Source organism: Panthera tigris, chromosome B2, assembly GCF_018350195.1.
Source record: "Panthera tigris isolate Pti1 chromosome B2, P.tigris_Pti1_mat1.1, whole genome shotgun sequence".
Classification (NCBI taxonomy): domain Eukaryota; kingdom Metazoa; phylum Chordata; class Mammalia; order Carnivora; family Felidae; genus Panthera; species Panthera tigris.
In genome coordinates this window covers 11,556,418-11,578,655 of record NC_056664.1, presented here as the reverse complement: position 1 = coordinate 11,578,655, position 22,238 = coordinate 11,556,418, and the positions used below count along the sequence as shown (strand labels likewise).

Sequence of the window (22,238 nt, the reverse complement as noted above, 5' to 3'; positions counted from 1 at the left end):
TTATGACATCAGAATACTACCCCACGTCAGATAACAGAGCAAAGGGCCTGAAGAATGAGGGAGGGAGGCAGGCTGGACAGGAGGCAGAAAAGGGAATGTAGACTAAGCAACTTCCAGTAAGTTTTTTTTAGGAGAGTAAATTTACACATAATATCTCATTCCAGATTGACATCATTGAGAAATACATCTTTCTCTTTGAAGTTGATTGATTAGGAAATATTATAACAGATGCCTACTGTCTGCAGAATACTCCGCTAGAGACTGTAAATAAAGGAAACCAGCGGCGCTTAGCTGGCTCAGTTGGTGGCTCCTGACTTCAGTGTCATAAGTTTGAGCCTCACATTGGGTATAGAGATTACTTAAATACAAAATCTTTTTTAAAAAATTAAATAAAGGAAACGAGTTTTCTTCTACAAGATGGCCTTTCTTCCTGAAAGGTTGACACAGAGATGGAGTAAGGGACCAAAGAAATCAGACTTCACAGGTTGGAAGGACTGCAGAGTTCTGCTAGGTCAGTCCCACAATGAAGGGGTGAGTTATTTCTTCAGCTTCTGCAGGTGCCCAGACTGCTTGGACTTTATCCTCTCCGGAACTGGAGGCCGCGCTTCCTGAGGGGTGGAGAGTGGTCCCCTGGTGACAGCTGTTCTCTCTGAGTGGGAGCTGGGTCCTGCACTGGGGACTGAGCCTGAATGGACCTGATCCTTAGGGAAACTTAGCAAGTCTTGCCAACAGTGCTCTCTTGACTGAAAAGGCGATCTCCCCCCAACCCTTGCATTGTTTTGTGTATATTTATTTATTTTTTAAAAATGTTTATTTATTTATTGGGCACCTGGGTGGTTCAGGCAGTTAAGCATCCGATTTGGGCTCTAGTCATGATCCCGTGGTTCATGAGTTCCAACCCTACATCGGGCTCTGTGCTGACAGCTCAGAGCCTGGAGCCTGCTTCAGATTCTGTGTCTCCCTCTGTCTCTGCCCCTCCCCTGCTCAAGCTCTTTTCTTTCTCAAAACTAGATATTAAAATTTTTTAAATAAGTAAATAAATGTTTATTTATTGTTGAGAGAGAGAGACACACAGCTTGGATGGGGGGAGGGGCGGAGAGAGAGGGAGACACAGAATCCGAAGCAGGCTCCAGGCTCGGAGCTGTCAGCACAGTGACTGGTAGCATCAGGGTGATGGAGATGTGGGGAGGACAAAAGAGAAAGGACATGTACCAGAATTCCACAATCTACCAGGCTTCCCAGGCTCACTAGCGGCATCTCATTTCATTTTCACAACCATCCTGTGAAGCCTGTGTTGTTGCTCCCATTTTGCAGATAAGGAAATCGAGGCTCAGAGAGGTTAGTATCCTGCCTAAGTTCACTTGCCTAGCTGTCAAGCATTAGGGACTGTTTTGAATGCAGTTCTTTCTGACTCTAAAGCCACTAAATTATACTGTTTCCCATGCCCCAAGCAGAACAAATTTGATGTCTAAATGGCCACTTAACTCCAATGAGCTCTACCCAGATTTTTCACATACTTCAAGGAAGAACCTTTATATTTGGCCGTGACCCCGAGTTTAATTGACCAGAAGACACGAATGATCCCATGTACAAAAGGGATTCAGGTGTTTACCCGCATGCATTACTACTTATCTCCAAAAAGAACTGAAGGGAATTACTTGAACAAAGGTATCATCGTGTTTCCGGAACAATTGATGGGGAAGGGATGACTCAAGTGCTTATGGTCTCTGACCTCCTAGGACAGCTCTGATCGTTTCGAAATTCCTTTTGTGAAAGTTAAACATTTTTTTTCCCCCCGAGAGCTTTCATCCATTGGTCTATACACTGAGGGTTGCGTACGATTCAAATTCCTCTTCCGTGACAATGCCTCCGATTATCAGCTGTGGCTTTCAAGTTCTCCTAGGGTTTACACTGGAAGTGTGGCGTAGAAAGAACTCAGTCAAGGGCTTCTGGTTAAAGACGGCAGATTAACCCTACTCTTCTGTATCTTCTTCCTCCCCAAACCCAACATGTGTGACAGCAATGAATTAAGAATGAATTAAGAAGGGTATGAAGCCACTAGAAAAAGAAAACAGTGGACAAAAAGGTTTTGTCACAGTTTTGGGAGTGGGCAAGCAAACAGGAAAGCGGTAAACTCACTGAGCAAGTCAGAGAACACTGTGAGCCAAGGACCGGGAGGGGGAGTTTCTGCAAACTGGAATAGCATCCCCTGGAGACTCCCAGCAGTGTTGAAAGCTGGAGGGAGGCCCATGGCTGAGAATGAGGTGGGGCCAGAGCCCAGGTCCACACACATTGATCCCCAGTTCTCTCCCGCCCTGGGCAAGCAGGGGATGCTCTCGTCCCCCGCCTCCACAGGAGTCCAGAGATTTATTCTCTAGAGAAATTGAACCATTGAGCCTCAACTCTGTGCAGTGAATAAGTGTGCAGATGTAAGTGAACATCTTCTAATGTAGCATGGGATGGGACCCAGCCTCTTCCCTCCCCTACACCTACAACAGCACAGTTTCCTATGCTCACCTGCTCGCATGCGACCAGGAGAGTTGTCTTTGGGAAAAAAACTCTTCTTGGAAAAAATATGGTGAGTTTAGACTATTTGCATGTATTGTGATTATGGATTTATTTAGATTTGTTATCTTATTTTGTTCATTCTATTTACTCTGCTTCTTCTATGTTGCTTTTCCCCTTCATTCTTTTGAGGGGGGGAGGGGGCGGAAGTGAGCAAGGGGCAGAAAGAGACAGAGAGAGAAGCCGCGCTCGCCCGAAGTGGGGTTCATGTTTTACCGGATGCAGGGCTGGTGCTCGCCCAAAGCGAGGGTCAAGCTTACCTGATGTGGGACTCAAACTTATGAACCATGAAATCATGACCTGAGCCGGAGTCAGATGCTTAACAACATCAGATGATTAACAACAGAGCCACCCAGGTGACCTCATTCTTTCCTTCGGAATGGATGGATGGCTTTGTTATTCCCGCCTTTCCCTTCCTTCTATTGGTTTGTAAACTGCAACATTCTCTCTCTCTCTCTCCCCTTCCTCCCTTCATTCCTTTCTTCTGTGGTTACTTTTAAACTTTAACATAAATTCTCTGACTTGATCAGTATCTCTATCCTTCTTCAAAACAATGCAAGTGCTTTCACTCATATGACTTCTCCTCTCACACTGTTGACCACATTCTAGTCACACTTCATTTGCATACTCCCGTATAAGTTGTGCTGCTTGTTTAGATTTAACCAAATACGGACCATTTTCTTTGCTCACCACTCTTTCTTGGCTCTTATTTCTTCTTTCTGAGTTTAATTCGCTTCTTCTCTTTTATTATTTTTTTATTTATTTTTTATTTAAAAAAATTTTTTTTTAACGTTTATTTATTTTTGAGACAGAGAGAGACAGAGCATGAATGGGGGAGGGGCAGAGAGAGAGGGAGACACAGAATCGGAAGCAGGCTCCAGGCTCTGAGCCATCAGCCCAGAGCCCAACTCGGGGTTCGAACTCACGGACCGTGAGATCGTGACCTGAGCTGAAGTCGGACGCTTAACCGAATGAGCCACCCAGGCGCCCCTAATTCGCTTCTTCTTGAAGCTCTTCCTTTAAGAGTCTCTCATTTTATTTTATTTTTTAACATTTACTCATTTTTGAGAGAGAGAGAGACAAAGAGACAGAGAGAGAGAGAGAGAGAGAGAGAGAGAGTGGGGGAAGGGCAGAGAAAGAAGGAGACACAGAATCCAAAGCAGGCTCCAGGCTCAGAACTGTCAGCATAGAGCCCGATGCAGGGCTCGAACCCACGAACTGTGAGATCAGGACCTGAGTCAGACACTCAACCAAGTGAGCCACCCACGTGCCCCTACATCTTATGTTCTTGAGATTCTAATCCTCCTGCTCTTTTATCTACTGACTTCCTTCCTTCTTGATGTATACTTTAGTGGTTTGTAATTTTTTATTGGGAACTCATCTTTACCAGGGCTTCATATGTGTATGTCCATATGGCCTGGGTTGAGGGCTTATTTCCCCAAAGAGATTTTAGATTTGTTACATGTAGGTGTTCCAGAGGTTCACGACTCCAGGACCACTATTTATGTTAATATCTTAGCATTGGCGTTGTGAGTGCATGATGGAAGTAAAAAGTCACACCCGGGTAGGTGTGTGGTTACAAATTCTTAAGGGAAACTTTTTGTTTCCCACCTCCACACCTGCCAACACACATATACATGAAAAGTTTTACATCACTTTATGACAGTGCACAGATTTTTTTTTTTTGAGTTTATTCTTTTTTTTTTTTTTTTCCCTAACAGTACACTGTTAGGGAAACAGCTTTTCAAACATCCCACTTTTATGTAGACATCTCAATTCCAATTCTCTACCTCAAATGGGCTGATGCCTTGTCTCATCATGGGCATTAAAACTCGAGTTTTTAGGTCGGGGGGGGATAAGAATGAGTTATCTCTGTCCCCCTACCTCCACTTGTTTTTGGTCTCCAGTTCCTAATTGCTTTTCTTCTCTCTTACTAGGGCTTTCCTTCCTGTTCTGAAACTTAGATGTTCTCTTTTTTTTTTTTTTTAATTTTTTTTTTAACATTTATTTATTTTTGAGACAGAGAGAGACAGAGCATGAACGGGGGAGGGTCAGAGAGAGAGGGAGACACAGAATCCGAAGCAGGCTCCAGGCTCCGAGCTGTCAGCACAGAGCCCAACGCAGGGCTCGAACCCACGGACCACGAGATCATGACCTGAGCCGGAGTCGGACGCTTAACCGACTGAGCCACCCAGGCGCCCCTTAGATGTTCTTTCAAAGGATGTTTATAATCCAAAATGTCTGTCTTTTCTGAGAGTTCTAATATTACAGTGTTTACCACTAGCAAAAACTGGTAATCCCCTTCATTTCTCACGTAGAGCCATTCAAACACGTGATGTCTAAAAACTAGCTCACTGCAGCCAAGCCTAGTGAGCCTCATCCTTCTATCTCAAACAGCTTATTAAAACATATCTTCTAAACAAAAACAGCATGCCCCCTCACTACCCACCACACCAGACAAATTATTCTAAATTTAAAAGCGTAACCTATGAGGGGCACCTGGGTGGCTCAGTCAGTTAAATGTCCTACTTCAGCTCGGGTCATGATCTCACCATCTGCAGGTTTGAGCCCAGCATTGGGCTCTGTGCTGACAGCTCAGAGCCTGGAGCCTGCTTTGGGTTCTGTGTCTCCCTCTCTCTGTGCTTCTCCCCCATTCATGCTCTGTCTCTTTCTCAAAAATGAATAAACATTAAAAAAAATTTTTTTAAAGTGTAATCATATGAAAATTGCCAGGATATTAAAAAAAAAAAAGTGGAGAGAATTTTCCCTAACCAATTTTAAAACATGCTATAGATCGACTATAATTACATATTATAGTATAAGTAGAAAATGTAGGTAAATCATCGAGGCAAAACATACAGTCAGAAGTCTTTTCTTTGCAAATCCCAATGAATGGTCTCATATGCCCTTTGGCCAGCACCCCCTGAAATCATTGATTTATACCACAAAAAGTTGTCCCAGTTCCTATTAACTGATATATAACTGTTTTGGAACAATGTCTGATTGATTTGATCACTTATTTTTATCCCAATTTTATGCTTTCATGGATTGACTGATGGAAATGCATTCTACTATTGCATTTTTAGGACCCCTTCCTTCAATGAATATTAATTAAAGAGAAAATTCGTAACATGAAATATAAGTGAAACCCACACCAGCTATTTTCTTAAAATTAAAAATGTTACAATTTGACATACATCTAAGAACTGCACAAAACCCTTGACTAAATGTGGGGCACAGGAAGGGTAGTGGTGGGTAAATATGGAAAAGCAACTGAAAGTTTAATTGGCAACCTAAGCATGGAAACACAATTATGACGCAAAATAAACTACACACTTTTGAGAGAAAATCTGAATCTCTCACGAAGAGAGAAAGGTGAAGGGCATCAGGGAAAGCTTTTCTGAGTAGTTGAATTTGAACTAGTCCTTGAAAAATAAGGACAATCTTTGATTAAGAGGGCAAGCATCGAGGGGTGCCTGGGTGGCTCAGTCGGTTAAGCATCTGACTTCGGCTCAGGTCATGAACTCACTGCTCATGAGTTTGAGCCCCATGTTGGGCTCTGTGCTGATAGCTCAGAGCCTGGAGCCTGCTTCGGATTCTGTCTCCCTCTCTCTGCCCCTCCTCCATTCATGCTAGCTTTCTCTCTCTCTCTCTCTCTCTCTCTCTCTCTCTCTCTCTCTCAAATATAAATAAACACTAAAAAAATAAAAAATAAAAGAGGGCAGGCAGTGAGACTGAACAAAGAGCATGAGCCTTGGAGCTATAGGTAAGCATGGTTTGGAGAGATATTAAAGATAGTACAGCGAGCCTGGGGCGAGGGCACAATTACAAGAAGGACACCTGTGAGGGTGGTTTGAAGTCAGATCAAGCGGGATTAGCATGGTTCAACAGAAAGAGCTGAACTTTGGAGTCAGACAAACTTAAGACCTGCCTGGTGCTGCCATTCAGCTGCCATCCAACCTTGAGAAATTTTCTCAGATCTTTTTTCTTCCACTTCTTCATCTGCAAAATGGAGATGATAATGTTCATCCTACAGATTGTTCCAGGAATTAAATGGGATAATGCATATAAAAGACATGCTACTGTTCTTTGAACAGAGGTGTGAACTCTGCTGTCAGTACGAAGTGTGGGAGAAGTGCGAGGTTAGAAGTAGAGAGATCAGCCATGTTAAGACTTTTTCTTCTCTCCAGCTTCATGAAAATTTAATTTACATAAAGCAGTGTGTAAGTGTAAGGTGTACAACATAGCGATTTGATATTACGTACATATTCCAAAATGGTTACCACCACAAACACATCCATCACATCCCCTACATTTTTTGTGTTGAGGAGCTTTTAAAATCTGCTCTCTTAGCAACTTTCAGATATAAAATAGAATACTGTTAAGTATAGTCACCCTACTGGATATTACATCTCCAGAACTTATTTGTCTTATAACTGTGAGTTTGTACCTTTTGACCACCTTCACTCATTTCCCTCGCCTCCTATCCTTCACCTGTGGCAACCACCAATCTATTCTGTTTGAGTTTGGGTTTTTTGGATCCCTCATATAAATGACATCATATGGTATTTGTCTTTCTTTGTCTGACTTACTTCACTTAGCATAATGTCCTCAAGGTCCATCCGTGTTGTTGCAAATGGCAAGATTTCCTTCTTTTTTATGGCTGAATAATATTCCATTATATATATATATATATATATATATATATATATATACCAAGTTTTTTCCTACCTACCTTCCTTCCTTCCTTTCTTCCTTTCTGCTTTCCTTCCTCCCTTTCTCTTTCTTTCTCTTTCTTCTCATTTTCTTTATCCATTAATCCATTGATTGGCACATAGGGAGAGAGAGAGAGAATAGGAACACGAGCTGGGGAGGGGCAGAGAGAGAAGGAGACAGAGAAACCTAAGCAGGCTCCATGCCATCAGTAGCAGAGTCCAATGTGGGGCTCAAACCCACAAACTGCAAGATCGTGACCTGAGCCAAAACCAAAAGCCAGATGCTCAACCGAATGAGCCACCCAGGAGCCTCTGGTAGTTGTATGTTTAATTTTTTGAAGAAATTCTATACTATTTTTCATGTTGGTGGTACCAATTTACATTCCCACCAATAATAGCACACCAGGGTTCCCGTTTCTCCACATCCTTGCCAGTAGTTGTTAGTTCTTGTTGTTGTTGTTTGTTTGTTTGATAATAGCCATTTTAACAGATATCTCATTGTGGTTTTAGTTTGAATTTCCCTAATTATTAGTGATGTTGAGCACCTTTTCATGAACCTGTGGGCCTTTTGAATATTTTCTTTGAAAAATGGTCTACTTAGGTCCTTGGTCCATTTTTTATTCAGATGGTTGTTTTTTGTTTGTTTTGTTTGTTTGTTTTGAGGGTTTTTTGTTTTGTTTTGTTTTGTTATTGAGTTGTATGAATTCCTTGTATATTTTGGATATTAACTCCTTACCAGATAGGTGGTTTGCAAATATTTCCTTCCAATCTATTTCATTATGTTGATCATCTCTTTTGCTCTACAGAAGCTTTTTAATTTGATGTATTCCCACTTGTTTATTTTTGCTTTTGTTGCCTATGATTTGGGTGATTCCTGGTCTGTAAGAGGAGACCCAGTCCCCCATGCGTTGGGGTAAGGCATTAGCAAAACCAGTAGAAGCTAAGATAGCCTGAGGGAGAATTCGACACTGCCTAGGCTGCTGCTCTGCTTCTCCATTGGCACCCTCCCCGTCTTGCTTTGGTAGGTCAGAGGTAATAGGTAGGTGGGCTCCAGGCTCCAGAAAGCACGCATCTGGTCCTTCTTGTGGGGTCCTGAAAGACCCCCTGAATGATGCAGAAGAAAGCCTGGAGTTAAGAGTCACTGTGACTGCCCGGGTTCACCCTGTATGGGAACAGTACCGAGTGCCAGGGCAGGGGCTGTGTGGTGGGCAGCCCAGATCTGGGAGCAGAAAGGCTGAGTCTCAAAAGTACCAGTGCAAGGCCAGCGGGGAAACCTGGTCAGCAGAGGCAGTTTGCCAAGCTTCTTGGGAGAAAACTGTCCTGCAGTAAGTTTCTTGGGGGACTAACCATTACTGACATCAGTGGTGGATAAAGCCGGGAAGGAGGTCTGTGTCCAAAAATTAGGTGGGAGAAGTTACTTCTCAACCAGGGGTCAGCAGAAGGCAACAGAGAATGATAAATTACAGGCACCTACCCTGGCAGACAAGACGCATCTTGAGGAGCCCCATCCTGGGAGCCAAGGGGCTCAGGGGACAGACCAAAGAGGGGTGGAAAGAGCCCTGGTGCTGAGTTTGAGCTGACTGAAGAGTAATTTTAAACAGGAAGAAGCTATCCAAATATCCTTTTCTACATATCTGTACCATTTCTTGTTAGCTTATTTTTAATATTTGTTAACCTGTTTTCCCTTTTAAACTGTTCTTTTAGGGGCTTCTGGGTGGCTCAGTCAGTTGAGCATCCAACTCTTGATTTTGGCTCAGGTCATGATCTCATGGTTTGTGAGTTTGAGCCCCACATTAGGCTCTGCATTGACAGCACAGAGCCTGCTTAGGATTTTCTCTCTCTCTCTCTCTCTCTCTCTCTCTCTCTGTGCCCTTCCCCCACTCACACGCTCACTCTCTCTCAAAATAAATAAATAAACTTAAAAAATAAGTCTGTTTTATGGTTTGCCTCTCTCTCTTTTTTCTTCCCTCTATGGTCATCTGTTTTGTTTCTTAAGTTCTACATATGAGTGAAATCATATGGTATTTCTCTTTCTCTGACTTATTTCACTTAGCATAATACTCTCTAACTCTATCCGCGTTGTTGCAAATGGCAAGATCTTTTTGGTATGGCTAATATTCTATGGTATACATACACCACACCTTCTTTATCCATTCATCATTCAGTGGTCTTTTAGGCTCTTTCCATAATTTGGCTATTATTGATTAGGCCCCTCTAAACATCAGGGTGCATGTATCCCTTCAAATTGGTATTTTTGTATCCTTTGGGTAAATACCTAGTAATGCAATTGCTGGATCGTAGGGCAGTTCTATTTTTAACTTTTTGAGGAAACTCCATATTGTTTTCTAGGGTGGCTGCACCAGTTTGCATTCCCACCAACAGTGTAAAAGGGTTCATCTTTCTCCAAAGCCTCGCCAACATCTGTTGTTTCCTGAGTTAAGTTTAGCCATTCTGACAGGTGTGATATATCTCACTGTACTTTGGGTTTGCATTTCCCTGATGATGAGTGACATTGAACATCATTTAATGTGTCTGTTAGCCATCTGTAGGTCTTCTTTGGAAAAATATCTATTCATGTCTTCTATTTATTTATTTATTGTTGTTGTTGTTGTTGTTGTTGTTGTTTTGAGAAAAAGAGAGAGAGAGCAAACTAGGGAGGGGCAAAGGAAGAGAGAGGGAAAGAATCCCAAGCAGGCCCCATGCTCTGTGCAGAGCTTGATGTGGGGCCTGACCCACAGGGTCATGAGATCATGACCTGAGCCAAAGTCAAGAACCACATGCTGAACCGACTGAGCCACCCAGGTGCCTCTTCTGCCGATTTTTTCACTGGATTATTTGTTTTTCTGGGTGTTGAGTTTTAATAAGTTCTTCACATATTTTGGTTGTTAACCCTTTTTCAGATATGCCATTTCAAATATCTTCTCCCATTCTGTAAGCTGCCTTTTAGTTTTGTTTCCTTTGTTGTGCGGGAATATTTTGTGTTGCTGACGTCCCAGTAGTTTAGTTTTACATTTGTTTCCCTTGTCTCCAGAGATGCATCTAGTAAGATGTTCCAGCTGGGGTCAAAGAGGTTTCTGCCTGTGTTCTGTTTTGATGGTTTCCTGTCTCACATTTACATCTTTCATCTATTTTGAATTTATTTTTGTGTTTGGTGTAAGAAAGTGGTCCAGTTTCATTCTCTTGCATGCTGCTGTCCAGTTTTTCCAGCACCATTTGTTGAAGAGACTCTCTTTTTTCCACTGGATGTTTTTTCCTGCTTCAGTATTCTTCCTCGAAGAAGAGTTGGTCATATAGTTGTGGGTCCATTTCTGGGTTTTCTATTCTGTTCCATTAATCTGTTTTTTTTAATGTTTATTTATTTATTTTTAATTATTTTTAATGTTTACTTATATTGGGGGGGGAGGGGCACAGAAAGAGAGAAAGAGAGACACGGAATCTGAAGCAGGCTCCAGGCTCTGAGCTGTCAGCACAGAGCCCAATGTAGGGCTCAGACTCATGAATTACGAGATCATGACCTGAGCCAAAATCAGATGCTTAACTGACTGAGCCACCCAGTGCCCGTAATGTTTATTTATTTTTGAGAGAGCATGAGCACAAGCAGGGAAGGGGCAGAGAGAGATGCGGATGGGGGTGTGTGTGGGGGGAAGGGGGAGATACAGAATCTGAAGCAGGCTCCAGGCTCCAAGTTGTTAGCACAGAGCTCAACATGGGGCTTGAATCCATGAACAATGAGATCATGACCTAAGCTGAAGTTGGATGCTTAACCAACTGAGCCACCAGGTGCCCCTTCGTGTCTATTTTTTGTGCTAGTACCATATTGTCTTGATGATTACAGCTTTGTAATACAGCCTGAAGTCCAGAATTGTGATGCCTCCAGCTTTGCTTTTCTTTTTCAAGATTGCTTTGGCTAATGGGGTTTTTGTGGTTCCATACAAATGTTAGGACTGTTTGCTCCAGTTCTGTGAAAAATGCTGGTAGTATTTTGACAGGGATTGCATTAAATGTGTAGCTTGGTTTGGGTAGTACAGACAATTTAACAATATTTGTTCTTATACTCCATGAGCATGGGATGTCTTTCAATTTCTTTGTGTAATAGTCAATTTCTTTCACAAGTGTTTTATAGTTTTCAAAGTACAGATCTTTTACCTCTTGGGTTAGGTTTATTCCTAGGTATCTTTTGGTTTTTGGTGCAATTATAAATAGGATTGATTGCTTTATTTCTGCTACTTCATTATTGGTATACTAAAATACAACAGATTTCTGTACATGATTTTATAGTCTGCAACCTTACTGAATTCAGATATCAGTTCTAACAATTTTTTGGTGCGGTCTTTCAGATTTTCCATATGGAGTATCATGTTATGTGTAAATTGTGAAAGTTTGACTTTTTCCTTGCTGATTTGGATGTCTTTTATTTCTTTCTGTTGTCTGATTGCTGAGGCTAGGACTTCCAGTAGTATGTTAAATAACAGTGGTGAGAGTGGGCATCCCTGTTTTGTTCTTGACCATAGAGTAAAAGTTCTGTTTTCCCCATTGAGGATGATATTATCTGTGGGTCTTTCCTATAGGGTCTTTATTATGTTGAAATATGTTCCCTCTAAACCTACTCTGTTGAGGATTTTTTATCAAGAATGGATGCTGTAGTTTGTCAAATGCTTTTTCTGCAAATATTGAGAGCATCATATGGTTCTTATCCTTTCTTTTATTAATGCAGTGTATCACGTTGATTGATTTGCAAATTTGAGCCATTCTTGCAACTCAGGAATAAATTCCAATTGATCATGGTGAACGATTCTTTTAAGGTACTGTTGGATTCAATTTACTAATATTTTGTTGAGAATTTTTGCATCCATGTTCATCAGGGATACTGGCTTTTAGTTCTCTATTTTAGTAGAGTCTTTGTCTAGTTTTGGAATCAGGGTAATCCTGGCCTTGTAGAATGAATTTGAAAGGTTTCATTCCACTTCTGTTTTTTGGAATAGTTTCAGGAGTATAGGTATTAACTCTTCTTTAAATGTTTGGTAGAATTCCCCTGTGAAGCCATCTGGCCCTGGACTTTTTTTTGTTGGGAGATTTTTGATTACTGATTCAATTTCCTTGCTGGTTATCAGTCTGTTCAAGTTTTCTATTTCTTCCTGTTTCAGTTTTGGTACTTTGTATGTTTATCCATTTCTTCTGGTTTGCACAATTTATTGGCATACAATTTTTTATAATATTCTCTTTTTTTAAGTTTATCTATTTGAGAGAGAGAGAGAGAGAGTGAGTGAGTGGAGGAGAGGCATAGAGAGGAAGAAAGAATCCAAAGCAGGCTCCACACTGGCAGCATAGAGACCAATGCAGGGCGTGAACCCACGAACTGTGAGATCACAACTTGAGCTGAAACCAAGAGTCAGCTGCTTAACCGACTGAGCCACCCAGGTGCCCCTCATAATATTCTCTTATAATTGTATTTCTGTGGTGTTTTCTCTCTCTCATTTGTGATTTTATTTATTTGGGTTCTTTCTCTTTTTGATAAGTCTAGCTAGAGGGTTATTGATTATATTAACTTCTTCAAAGAACCAGCTCCTGATTTCAGGATTGATCTGTTCTACTGGGTTTTTTTTGTTCCTGTATCATTTATTTATGCTCGAATCTTTATTATTTCCTTTATTCTGCTGGCTTTAGGCTTTCTTTGTTGTTCTTTTTCTAGCTCCTTTAGGTGTAAAGTTAGGTTGCATATTTGAAATTTTTCTTGCTTTTTGAGGTAGACCTGTATTGCTACATACTTTCTTCTTATGACTGCTTTTGCTGCATCCCAAAGGTTTTGGACCATTGTGCTTTCATTTTCATTTGTTTCTATGTATTTTTTTAAATTTCTTCTTTAATTTCCTCATTGGCCCATTCACTCTTTAATAGGATTTTCTTTATTTTCTTTCTTGTATTTGTGGTCTTTCCAAATTGTTTCTTGTGATTGACTTCAAATTTCATAGTGTTGTGGCCAGAAAATATGCATAGTATGATCTGACTCTTTTTGTACTTGTTGAGGCCTGATTTGTGACCTAGTACGTGATCTGTTCTGGAGAATGTCCCATGTGCACTCAAAAAGAATGTGTATCCTGCTGCTTTAAGATAGGATGTTCTGAATATACCTGTTAAGTCCATGTGGTCCACTGTGTCATTCAAAACCACTGTTTCCTTTTGATTTTCTGCTTATATGATCTGTCCATTGACATAAATGGGTGTTAAAGTCCCCCTACTATCATTGTTATCATTAATGAGTTCCTTTATGTTTGTTATTAATTGCTTTATATATTTGAGTTCTTTCAAGTTGGGGACATAAATATTTACAATTGTTAGCTCTTCTTGTTGGATAGACCCCTTTATTATGATATAGTGTCCATCTTCATCTTGTTACAGTCTTTGGCTTAAAATCTAGTTTGTCTGATATAAGTATGGCTACTCCAGCTTTCTTTTGACTTCCAGTTGCATGGAAAATGTTTCTTCATCCCCTCATTTTCAATCTGCAGGTGTCTTGAGGTCTAAAATGAGACTTTGGTAAGCAGCATATAGATGGGTCTTGTTTTTTTCATCTATTCTGACACCCTCTGTCTTTTGATTGGAGCATTTAGTCCATTTACATTCAGACTAGTTAATGATACATATGAATTTAGTGCCATTTTATTACTTGTTTTATCATTGTTTCTGGAGATTTTGTCCATTCCTTTCTAGTCTTTGTTGCTTTTGGTCTTTCTTTCCCACTCAAAGAGTCCCCTTTAATATTTCTTGCAGGGCTGGTTTAGTGGTCAAAACTCCTTTAGGTTTTGTTTGTCTGGGAAACTCTTTATCTCTTCTTCTATTCTAGCCTTGCTGGACAGAGTATTCTTGGCTGCCTTTTTTTCCCATTCAGCATACTGAACATATCATGCTGCTCCCTTCTGGCTTGCCGAGTTTCTGTGGACAGATCATTGCTAACCTTATTTGTCTTCCCTTGTAAGTTGTCTTGCTGTTTTTAGGATTTTTTCTTTAACTTTAGATTTTGCAAGTGTAACTATAATATGTCTTGGTGTTGGCCTGCTTTTGTTAATTTTGTTGGGAGTTCTGTGTGCCTCCTGTATTTAACTGTTTCCTTCCCCAGATTAGAGAAGTTCTCAGCTATAATTTCCTCAAATAAACCTTCTGTCCCCTTTTCTCTCTTCTTCTTCTTCTGGCACTCCTATGACACAAATTTTATTACATTTCATTGAGTCACTGTGTTCCCTGAGTCTACTTTCTTGATCCAAGATTTTTCTTCCCCTCTTTTGCTCAGTTTCACGGTTTTCCATACTTGTATCTTCTATATGACTTATTTATTCCTCTGCTTCTTCCATCCTTGTGGTCATTACACCCAGTTATTTTTGAATCTCGGTGATTGCATTTTTCATTTTGGCCTGATTAAGTTCTTTTATCTCTGCAGTAAGGATATCCCTGATGTCCTCTATGCTTTTCTCAAACCCAGCAAATATCCTTATGATTGTTGCTTTAAACAATGGATCAGAAAAATTAAAAAAATAATAAATTCTGGATTAGGCATATTACTTATATCCGTTTCAATTAGATCGCTGGCCATGACCTTTTCTTATTCTTTCTTTAGGGATGAATTGGCGTTTTGTCTAGGTCTCTATCTTCTTCTCTGTGTTAGGAAAGCCTGTTATGTTTCTGGCTCCCAAGAATAATGGCTTTATGAAGGAGAGGTCATATAATGTCCAGGGCTTGGTGCTTCAAGAAGTGTCTCTGGTGTATGCTGCATGCACTCTGATGCTGTGTTATGGCTGCTCTGTTTCTCAGGTTATTCCTCTGTAGGGTTTCTCCTTGCCTGCAGTAGGGATTGTCTGGATCTTGGCCAGAGTGTGGCAAGTTTTTAATAGGTTTGCTCTAGTCTGCTTAAGAGACCTGATGCTATTTCCATTAGAGCTGAAGATTTGGAGAACTCTGGTCAGTAGGCATGGTGCAAGCTGGTGTTTGTACTGGTCTTTTGGGGGAGGGGCCTGCTACGCTGGTTCTCAGACACACTTCCTGGAGAAAAGCAGTTATCAGCAGAGTGCAGGGGGGGCGGAGCTTGGTGTAAGCAGGTTAGGCAGCCAGTGCTGGTGCTGTGCTGTTTACTGAATTCGGTTCAGGCTGAGGGGCAGGAGACGGAAATGGCACCAGCCAGCTCCATTGTCCTGGGAGAGCAGAGTTTGTGCTTGCTGCTATCAGGGCAGACCTCCTGGAGGAGCGAATAATTTCCCCTCGTGCATCCTCGGTGTTTTTGATTGCTGTTTTCACAGTGTCTGTATCTGGGTTGCTTGCCTGTTTGGAGCAGCACAGTACACTTTGGGCTCTATCCCAGCCAGACTGGCTGAGTTTTAAAACTCCAAACTTTAGGGACCCGGTGTGGTGGGGACCTGCACTGATCTTCTGGGGAGGGTCTTGCTTCACTGGGATTGATGCACGTTTGACCCAGAAAGGTGGTTGCACCAGCATGCAGGAGCATGGGGTTTAGAGCAAACTGCACTAAAGAACCGGCGTCCAGGTTAGCCTCCCTCAGCAGGTGTCTCTGTGCCTGTGTTGAGGGGCGGGGGAGGGAAATGTTGCCTGCCCGCTCCTTTGTCACCAGAGAGGCAATGCCACCTCTCTCAGATGTGCTCCAAGAAGATCCAGCAGTCTCTCTCGGTGAGTCTCAGACAAACCTCAGGTCACGCAGTCTGCCCCTGGGTTACCTGCTCACCTCCTGTACTGGAGCACTGCAGCACACTGTGGACCTCCAAAACTCTGGTCGTTGAGCCCCGCTGGCTGCAAAAGCTCATGAAAATCAGCCGCTCTCATTTTCCCAATGGCTTTGGGGAAGTGTTTTCCTTGTGTGATCCCGTGTGCTCCTCTCTCTGCCTCTCACCTGTGTCTGCAGCCAGGGCTCCCTCCCCTCCACAGCACCCACTGTTTCTCCCCCAAACGTCTCCGCACCTCCTACCTTTGATGATGTGGCCTCTTCTCTCCCTCTAGTGCAGTTTGTTCTGTCAGTCCTCAGATCGATTTCTTGGGTGTTCGGAATGACTTGACTTATCTAGCTGTGTTCAGGGGATGAGGCAAGCCTAGGGTCCTCCTACTATTCTGCAATCTTAGCTCCTCCCCCCAAATCCCTTCACTTTACATTTCTTTTTCTAGTTATCCTGTTTTGGATTTTAGAGGGGCACCTGGCTGGCTTAGTCGGTTGACAGTCTTGCTCCTTAAAAAAAAATTTTTTTTTAATGTTTATTTTTGAGAGACAGAGAGAGTGAGACAGTGTGAGCGGGGGAGGGGCAGAGAGAGAGAGAGAGAGACAGACAGACAGACAGATAGACAGAATCCGAAGCAGGCTCCAGGCTCTGAGCTATCAGCACAGAGCCCAACCCAAGGCTCAAACCCACAAACAGTGAGATCCTGACCTGAACCACCCAGGCGCTCCGAGTCTGACTTTTGATTTTGGCTCAGGTCATGATCTCACAGTTTCCTGAGGTTGAGCTCTGAGTTGAGCTCTGTGCTGACAGAACGGAGCCTGCCTGAGATTCTCCCCCTCTCTGCCCCTCCCCCACTTGCATGCCAGCTCTCTCAAAGTAAACTTAGAAAAAATTTTAGTTTCATTTTATAAGCTTCAAGAGCTTTGAACCCCTTTCGCTTACTTCCAAACACTTGGGTGTGTATCATGTTTTAATAATAAAATAATCCTACCATTGTCAGTATCTTCAGAAAATAAACCCTATAAACCCTTCTTTTGTTGGCAGTTTTATTTCAAAAGCTAATCATTACAATTACTTGCCTTAATAAGTAAAAAATATGCTTGAATTTCCTAAGACTCATTTCCTATGTTGAGCAAAACCATCAAATCTATTCATGTGCTTGTGCCTTTAAGAAGCAAATCTGAAAAGAATCAAATGTGAAAACATAACTATAAATAGAAACATAATTAATAGTTTGGGATCATTTGCCTCCCCCAGGAATATTGGTGCAGTTTGATTTCTGGCCATAACTCACACATTCAAATAATCATAGTATTTTCACTTTTTTATTAACATGTGTTTTATTCCATGAAAATGTGGCTTTCCTTTTGACTCTATTGCTTATGTAAATAAGAGTTAATTCCTATATTCGGTCATAAGTTCTAGTTAGCTTTGCTTTGGCCCATGGCCTTAGCTATGTAACTCCTAACTAGCAATGGAAGTTTAAAAATATGTCTACAAATTCTTAGACATTCCTCTTTTCAAAAGGAAGAGCCTAATTTCCTTCCCTTCAGTGGGGGCTGGTCTCATGACTCACTTTAATGTACAAAGAGTGGTGGGAGTGACACAGTGTGACTTGTGAGTCTAGGTCACAAAAGGCAATGTGGCTTCTATTTGTCCCCCAGGACCACTCACTGGGGATGCCAGCCACCGTATCATGAGGTCAAGCAGCATGAAGGGGTCTATACGGTGAGGGAGCGCCAGCTGTGTAAGTCACCCTAGAAGTGTGTCCTCCAGGCCCAAGTGTGCCCTTCAGGTGACTACAGCTGTGACACCGTGACTACCACCTCTGAGCCACTGTGGCCAGAACGACCTAGAAATGCCACTCCTGAATTCTGGACCCACAGAAATCACGTGAGATGTTTATTATTGTTTTCAGCCACTGAATTTAAGAGTACTTCAATTTACAGCAACAGGTAACTAATACTCTAGCTTTCTCACAAATATGTACCTTTATATATAAAATGGCAAGGGGAAAATGTGGGAAATTGGCATCCATGTCATCAAGACAGTCTTGAATGCAAGTGGTACTGGGGTTAGACCTTACAGCCTCATTCTTGGTAAAATGCTCCTTTCATAGCAGTTGCTATGGCTAGCATTTAACTCTAGTGTTTTTAAATAGCTTGGCTCATTTGTGGTTGACCATACACTAGGTACAAATTATGCTGATTCAGGCAAGAGTGACTAACCAATTACATGAAGGCCTGGCTTTTGGCTCAGATGTTTAGTCAAAGAAAAACATATCTACTCTTCCAGGCTGTACCCAAAAACCCATTCTAGGCTAAGTAAAGACATAACTAAAACAAAGAAATCTAAGAGCATCTTGGTATGGTTTGGTTCAGGCAGATATTTAGGAAAGGAAGGCCCCAAATAATGGTTTGAAGTTGTTATAAGCACCCATGTGTTCCAGTTTTAAAATCTAGTTACAGGTGTTTTTGGTTATGTGAAAGGGTCAAGTTGGTTTATGCTATCTAAAACCAAACTGGAACTTTGTTTTCCCTCTCCAAGTCGATTTTCTTCCAGAGACTCCAATTTCAAAACTTACCTCTTTCTTTGTAGAACATTCACTGTTCTATTCATCAGCCTCTGAGTGTCTTCGTGATGAGGGTCCCATAGGGATTTGAGAATTCCTTTCTCAGGGACAATCCGGTGCTGAGAAAACCTACAGTTAGCTTCAGGATGCTGGTCATTGCCAACTGGGCTCAGATTACGGTGACTGGGGCACCCAAAGCATCTTCCGGAGTCACAGTCTTCTAAGAACTGTGTGCAATGACCCAGGTACCTAGTGAGCATCATAGAGGGGAAACAGAACTTTTTCCAAGAGTACACAGAGGTCAGTGTGTGTCCCAGCACATCTGAAAGATAAAGACTAAGTTTTATTTCAAATCAACTCACTGTATCTAATATTTCCCCTTACCTCAGGGGATTAGAAACAAGTGACAAGCAGGTTAAATTTCTGAATTTTGAATTTTGTTTTCATTCCAGTTCATACTGTCTTAAAGGGCAGAAGTTGCCTGCTGGCATGGCCTTCTCGTGGAGCCTTCCACAGTCCAGGCTCCCCACTAGTGAGATGCTCCAGTAGCCCCAAGCTGTCTGCCGGGGCACTGCTGGGCATTAGAAGACACTGCTTTCCCTCCAGGCTGGAGTACCTGAGTATTACAGGCTGACTTGTTATTTTTCATCGTAGGAGGTACGCCCAATATTATGCAAAGAAACTTGTGCTCATGTTACTGAAATAAGCAAGCTCAAGGGTGAATGCAAAAATTCTCTACATCACTGTGCCCTGGTGGCATATTTTTCTATTTTTAGCTCTTTTCATTCAGAAAAGCCAGCAAGAACTCTTATTCAATCACATCTTCTTTCGGGACTTCTTGATGATATACCAGAGAACTTTATTTTTTAAAAATAAAGATTAATCATGTCAATAGTTGTCTTTCCCCCGCCCCAAACTGTTCTAAAGCTTAAATATTGTAGGAGTACCTGGGTGGTTCAGTCAGTTAAGCATTCGACTCTTGATCTCGGCTCAGGTCATGATCTCATGGTCCGTGGGATCAAGCCCCACATCAGGCTCTGCGCTGACAGCACAGGGCTTGCTTGGGATTCTCTCTCCCTCTCTCTTTGTCCCTTCCCTGCATGTGCAAGCATGTGTGTGCGCCTGCTCTCTCTCTCTCTTAATAAATATGTAAACTTAAAAAAAAAAAAGCTTAAATATTGTAATTGTTAAAATAAGTATTGACTAAAGCTATCTAAGCAGAAGTATTATCTTGCTCTTCCTTAACTCTAGAGGTATTTTTATGAAGTCATTCTTCCCAAAAGCTGGTGCCCTAGAAACACAAGACTCGATTTTTGTTATGGTAAAATGTGTGTCCAAATAAATGTCAACAAATGTGAGGACACTAGTAACACTGCACTTTGGAAATCAGCTGTCAAACACATGCCTGTACTTAACTATCTGATATGCTAAAACCAGTTTGCTCTTCCCAAGTCATAATGACAAAGTTGGTGACCAAATGCCAATGATCTCATTCTAGGAGAAGGAATGACAATTTGCTCAATTTGTCTTGAATTCTACTTGTAGTCATCACTTATTTAAATATTAAATAACTGTTTTCCTCCCTCGATCCTATGCTATAAAATTCAAATAACTTTGGGCCTTCCCCACTCTCTACTTTCCCCTGGAAGTCTACGAAAGACACTCGTCTGTCCAGGACAAGCTATACCTAATTATCTTTATTTATTATTAAATGTTTTATTAAATGTTATTTATTATTAAATGTTTTTATTTATTTGAGAGACAGAGCACGAGCAGGGGGTGGGAGGCACGCAGAGAGAGAGGAAGACATGGAATCCGAAGCAGGCTCCAGGCCTTGAGCTGTCAGCACAGAGCCCGACGTGGGGCTCCAACCCGCAGACTGTGAGACCATGACCTGAGCAGAAGCTGGATGCCTAACCGAGTGAGCCACCCAGGCGCCCTGACTATGTCTCATTCTTGACCTCTTCAGAAAGGCTACGGTGAGCCATGGAGATTTTTGTTCTGTCTACTGCAGGTGTCGCGCTGGTCAGTTCAGAAGTCGTGAGACTCAGCACCGCCCCCTCCGTACTCTGGAGGTGCCCTGTCGTCAGAGGCCTCTTCTTCCATGATACGTCACAGACACGACACGGGGAGGAGACTGATGGAAGCACGGGCTGAATCCCGGATCTGTCACCGTCCCACTGACCCACCCCTCTGACCTCGGTTTTCCATCATCAAACACCTAATACGTAACAGCAGCACCTATGGCATCCGCCGCTGTGAGGATTAAGCAAGATGCTATGTTTCAAATGCTGGGAACCGTGCCTCATACGGTTGGCTGTGGCTATTGAATACTGGCTGTTACTATTACCCTTCAAGCTACGGAGACACATATATATATGTACCAATACGGGAAATTAGATCTGAAGCTAATTGGCAGGGTTATTAAAGACAAACAACCGATGTTTTAAAATCTGAATTAGACAGTCTGTATTCTAACACACACACGCACACACGGACACACACACACAATCTGTACCAATTAAATACAATAAAGTTGAAAGGGGATATAAATTACAGTTTTTCTTTTTCTTTTTAAACAGACAATAGTAGAATACTACAGTCGGCTCACTATACACAAAAGTCATCAACAGCAGCTTTTCATTCAAGTCTCCAAAATCTTACTCATTGACTGATGCTAAGAACTGAAAAGAAAAACTTAGAGAATGTACACATTCTCTCTCTCCCACAACACATTTATTGCTGTACATCCACACCAATTTTACAGGCATCTACAGAACGAGCGCAAAAAGTACTTCTGTAAGAATTTCCACATGCGTAATCCTTCGACGTCTCGGTTACCAGGAGAACCCTGCCAATGAAGACGTGGACAGCAGGATCACCTGCATTCTATCATCTGCTGCGAGCACGGTGAAGCGGGCACCTGTGAACTTAATAGCTCATCCCATGCCTTCAGTGTTTCCCAGAATTTAAGTAAAATTAACAACAGCAAAACCACACGACGAAAGCTACCGATCCAAAACGAAAAACCACAAAAAGACAAAAATCAACATCCCCTCCCCTCCCCAAACCCAACTCCGGGCATGTCCTTGTGTTCTCTTAACAGTAATACTGCTCTCTGAATCCCCCCTGCCGGCCAGGCCGAACCACAACCCTGGGGTAAGGAAGGGTGGAGTCGGAGCCCCAGGCATTGTCAACAGTTACCCTACAACGTCGCACCAGCAGGTGGTGGCCGGGTGGAAGACTAAGGAATATAGCTGTGAGATTTTTCAGTGTGCTTTATGAAACAGGACACAGAACAGCTACATGTGGCCTGGTAGCCAAGAGGAGTGTGGCACCAAACTCACAGTCAGACATATATGTACACACAAAACGAGGGGACAGCAAAAACGTTCAGTCTTATGTAAGTTCTTTGGTTGTAAAGAACGGCATTCTGTAACCTTTTCTGCAAAGAGGGATTCGCAACCTCATTCTTAGGCAATCAGATCTTTTTCATCTGCTCATGTATAAGAGATTACCTAAGTGGTTTTGTAACCAAATCCAGTACCTTACGATTTTCTAGAAACCACTCACATCTGCATTTTCGTGTGCAGTCTCGTCTGTCTCCAAACAGACATACTATAGATATACATTTCATATACATCATATATATTATTTATAAAAAAAAAAAGAGCA

The 22,238-nt window shown here is 42.0% G+C and overlaps 1 long non-coding RNA gene across 2 annotated transcripts; it reads left to right on the top strand.

Annotated features, from left to right (window-relative positions):
- Positions 1–62: 62 nt before the first annotated feature.
- Positions 63–22,181, top strand: LOC107180315. Of its 2 annotated transcripts, XR_006217478.1 has the most exons (5): positions 68–116; positions 438–531; positions 17,656–17,946; positions 19,016–19,220; positions 20,578–22,181. It is a non-coding gene; the product is annotated as an uncharacterized LOC107180315 (long non-coding RNA). The 2 variants fall into 2 exon arrangements; XR_001511084.2 differs by lacking the exon at positions 438–531 and having other exon boundaries at positions 63–116.
- Positions 22,182–22,238: the final 57 nt, after the last annotated feature.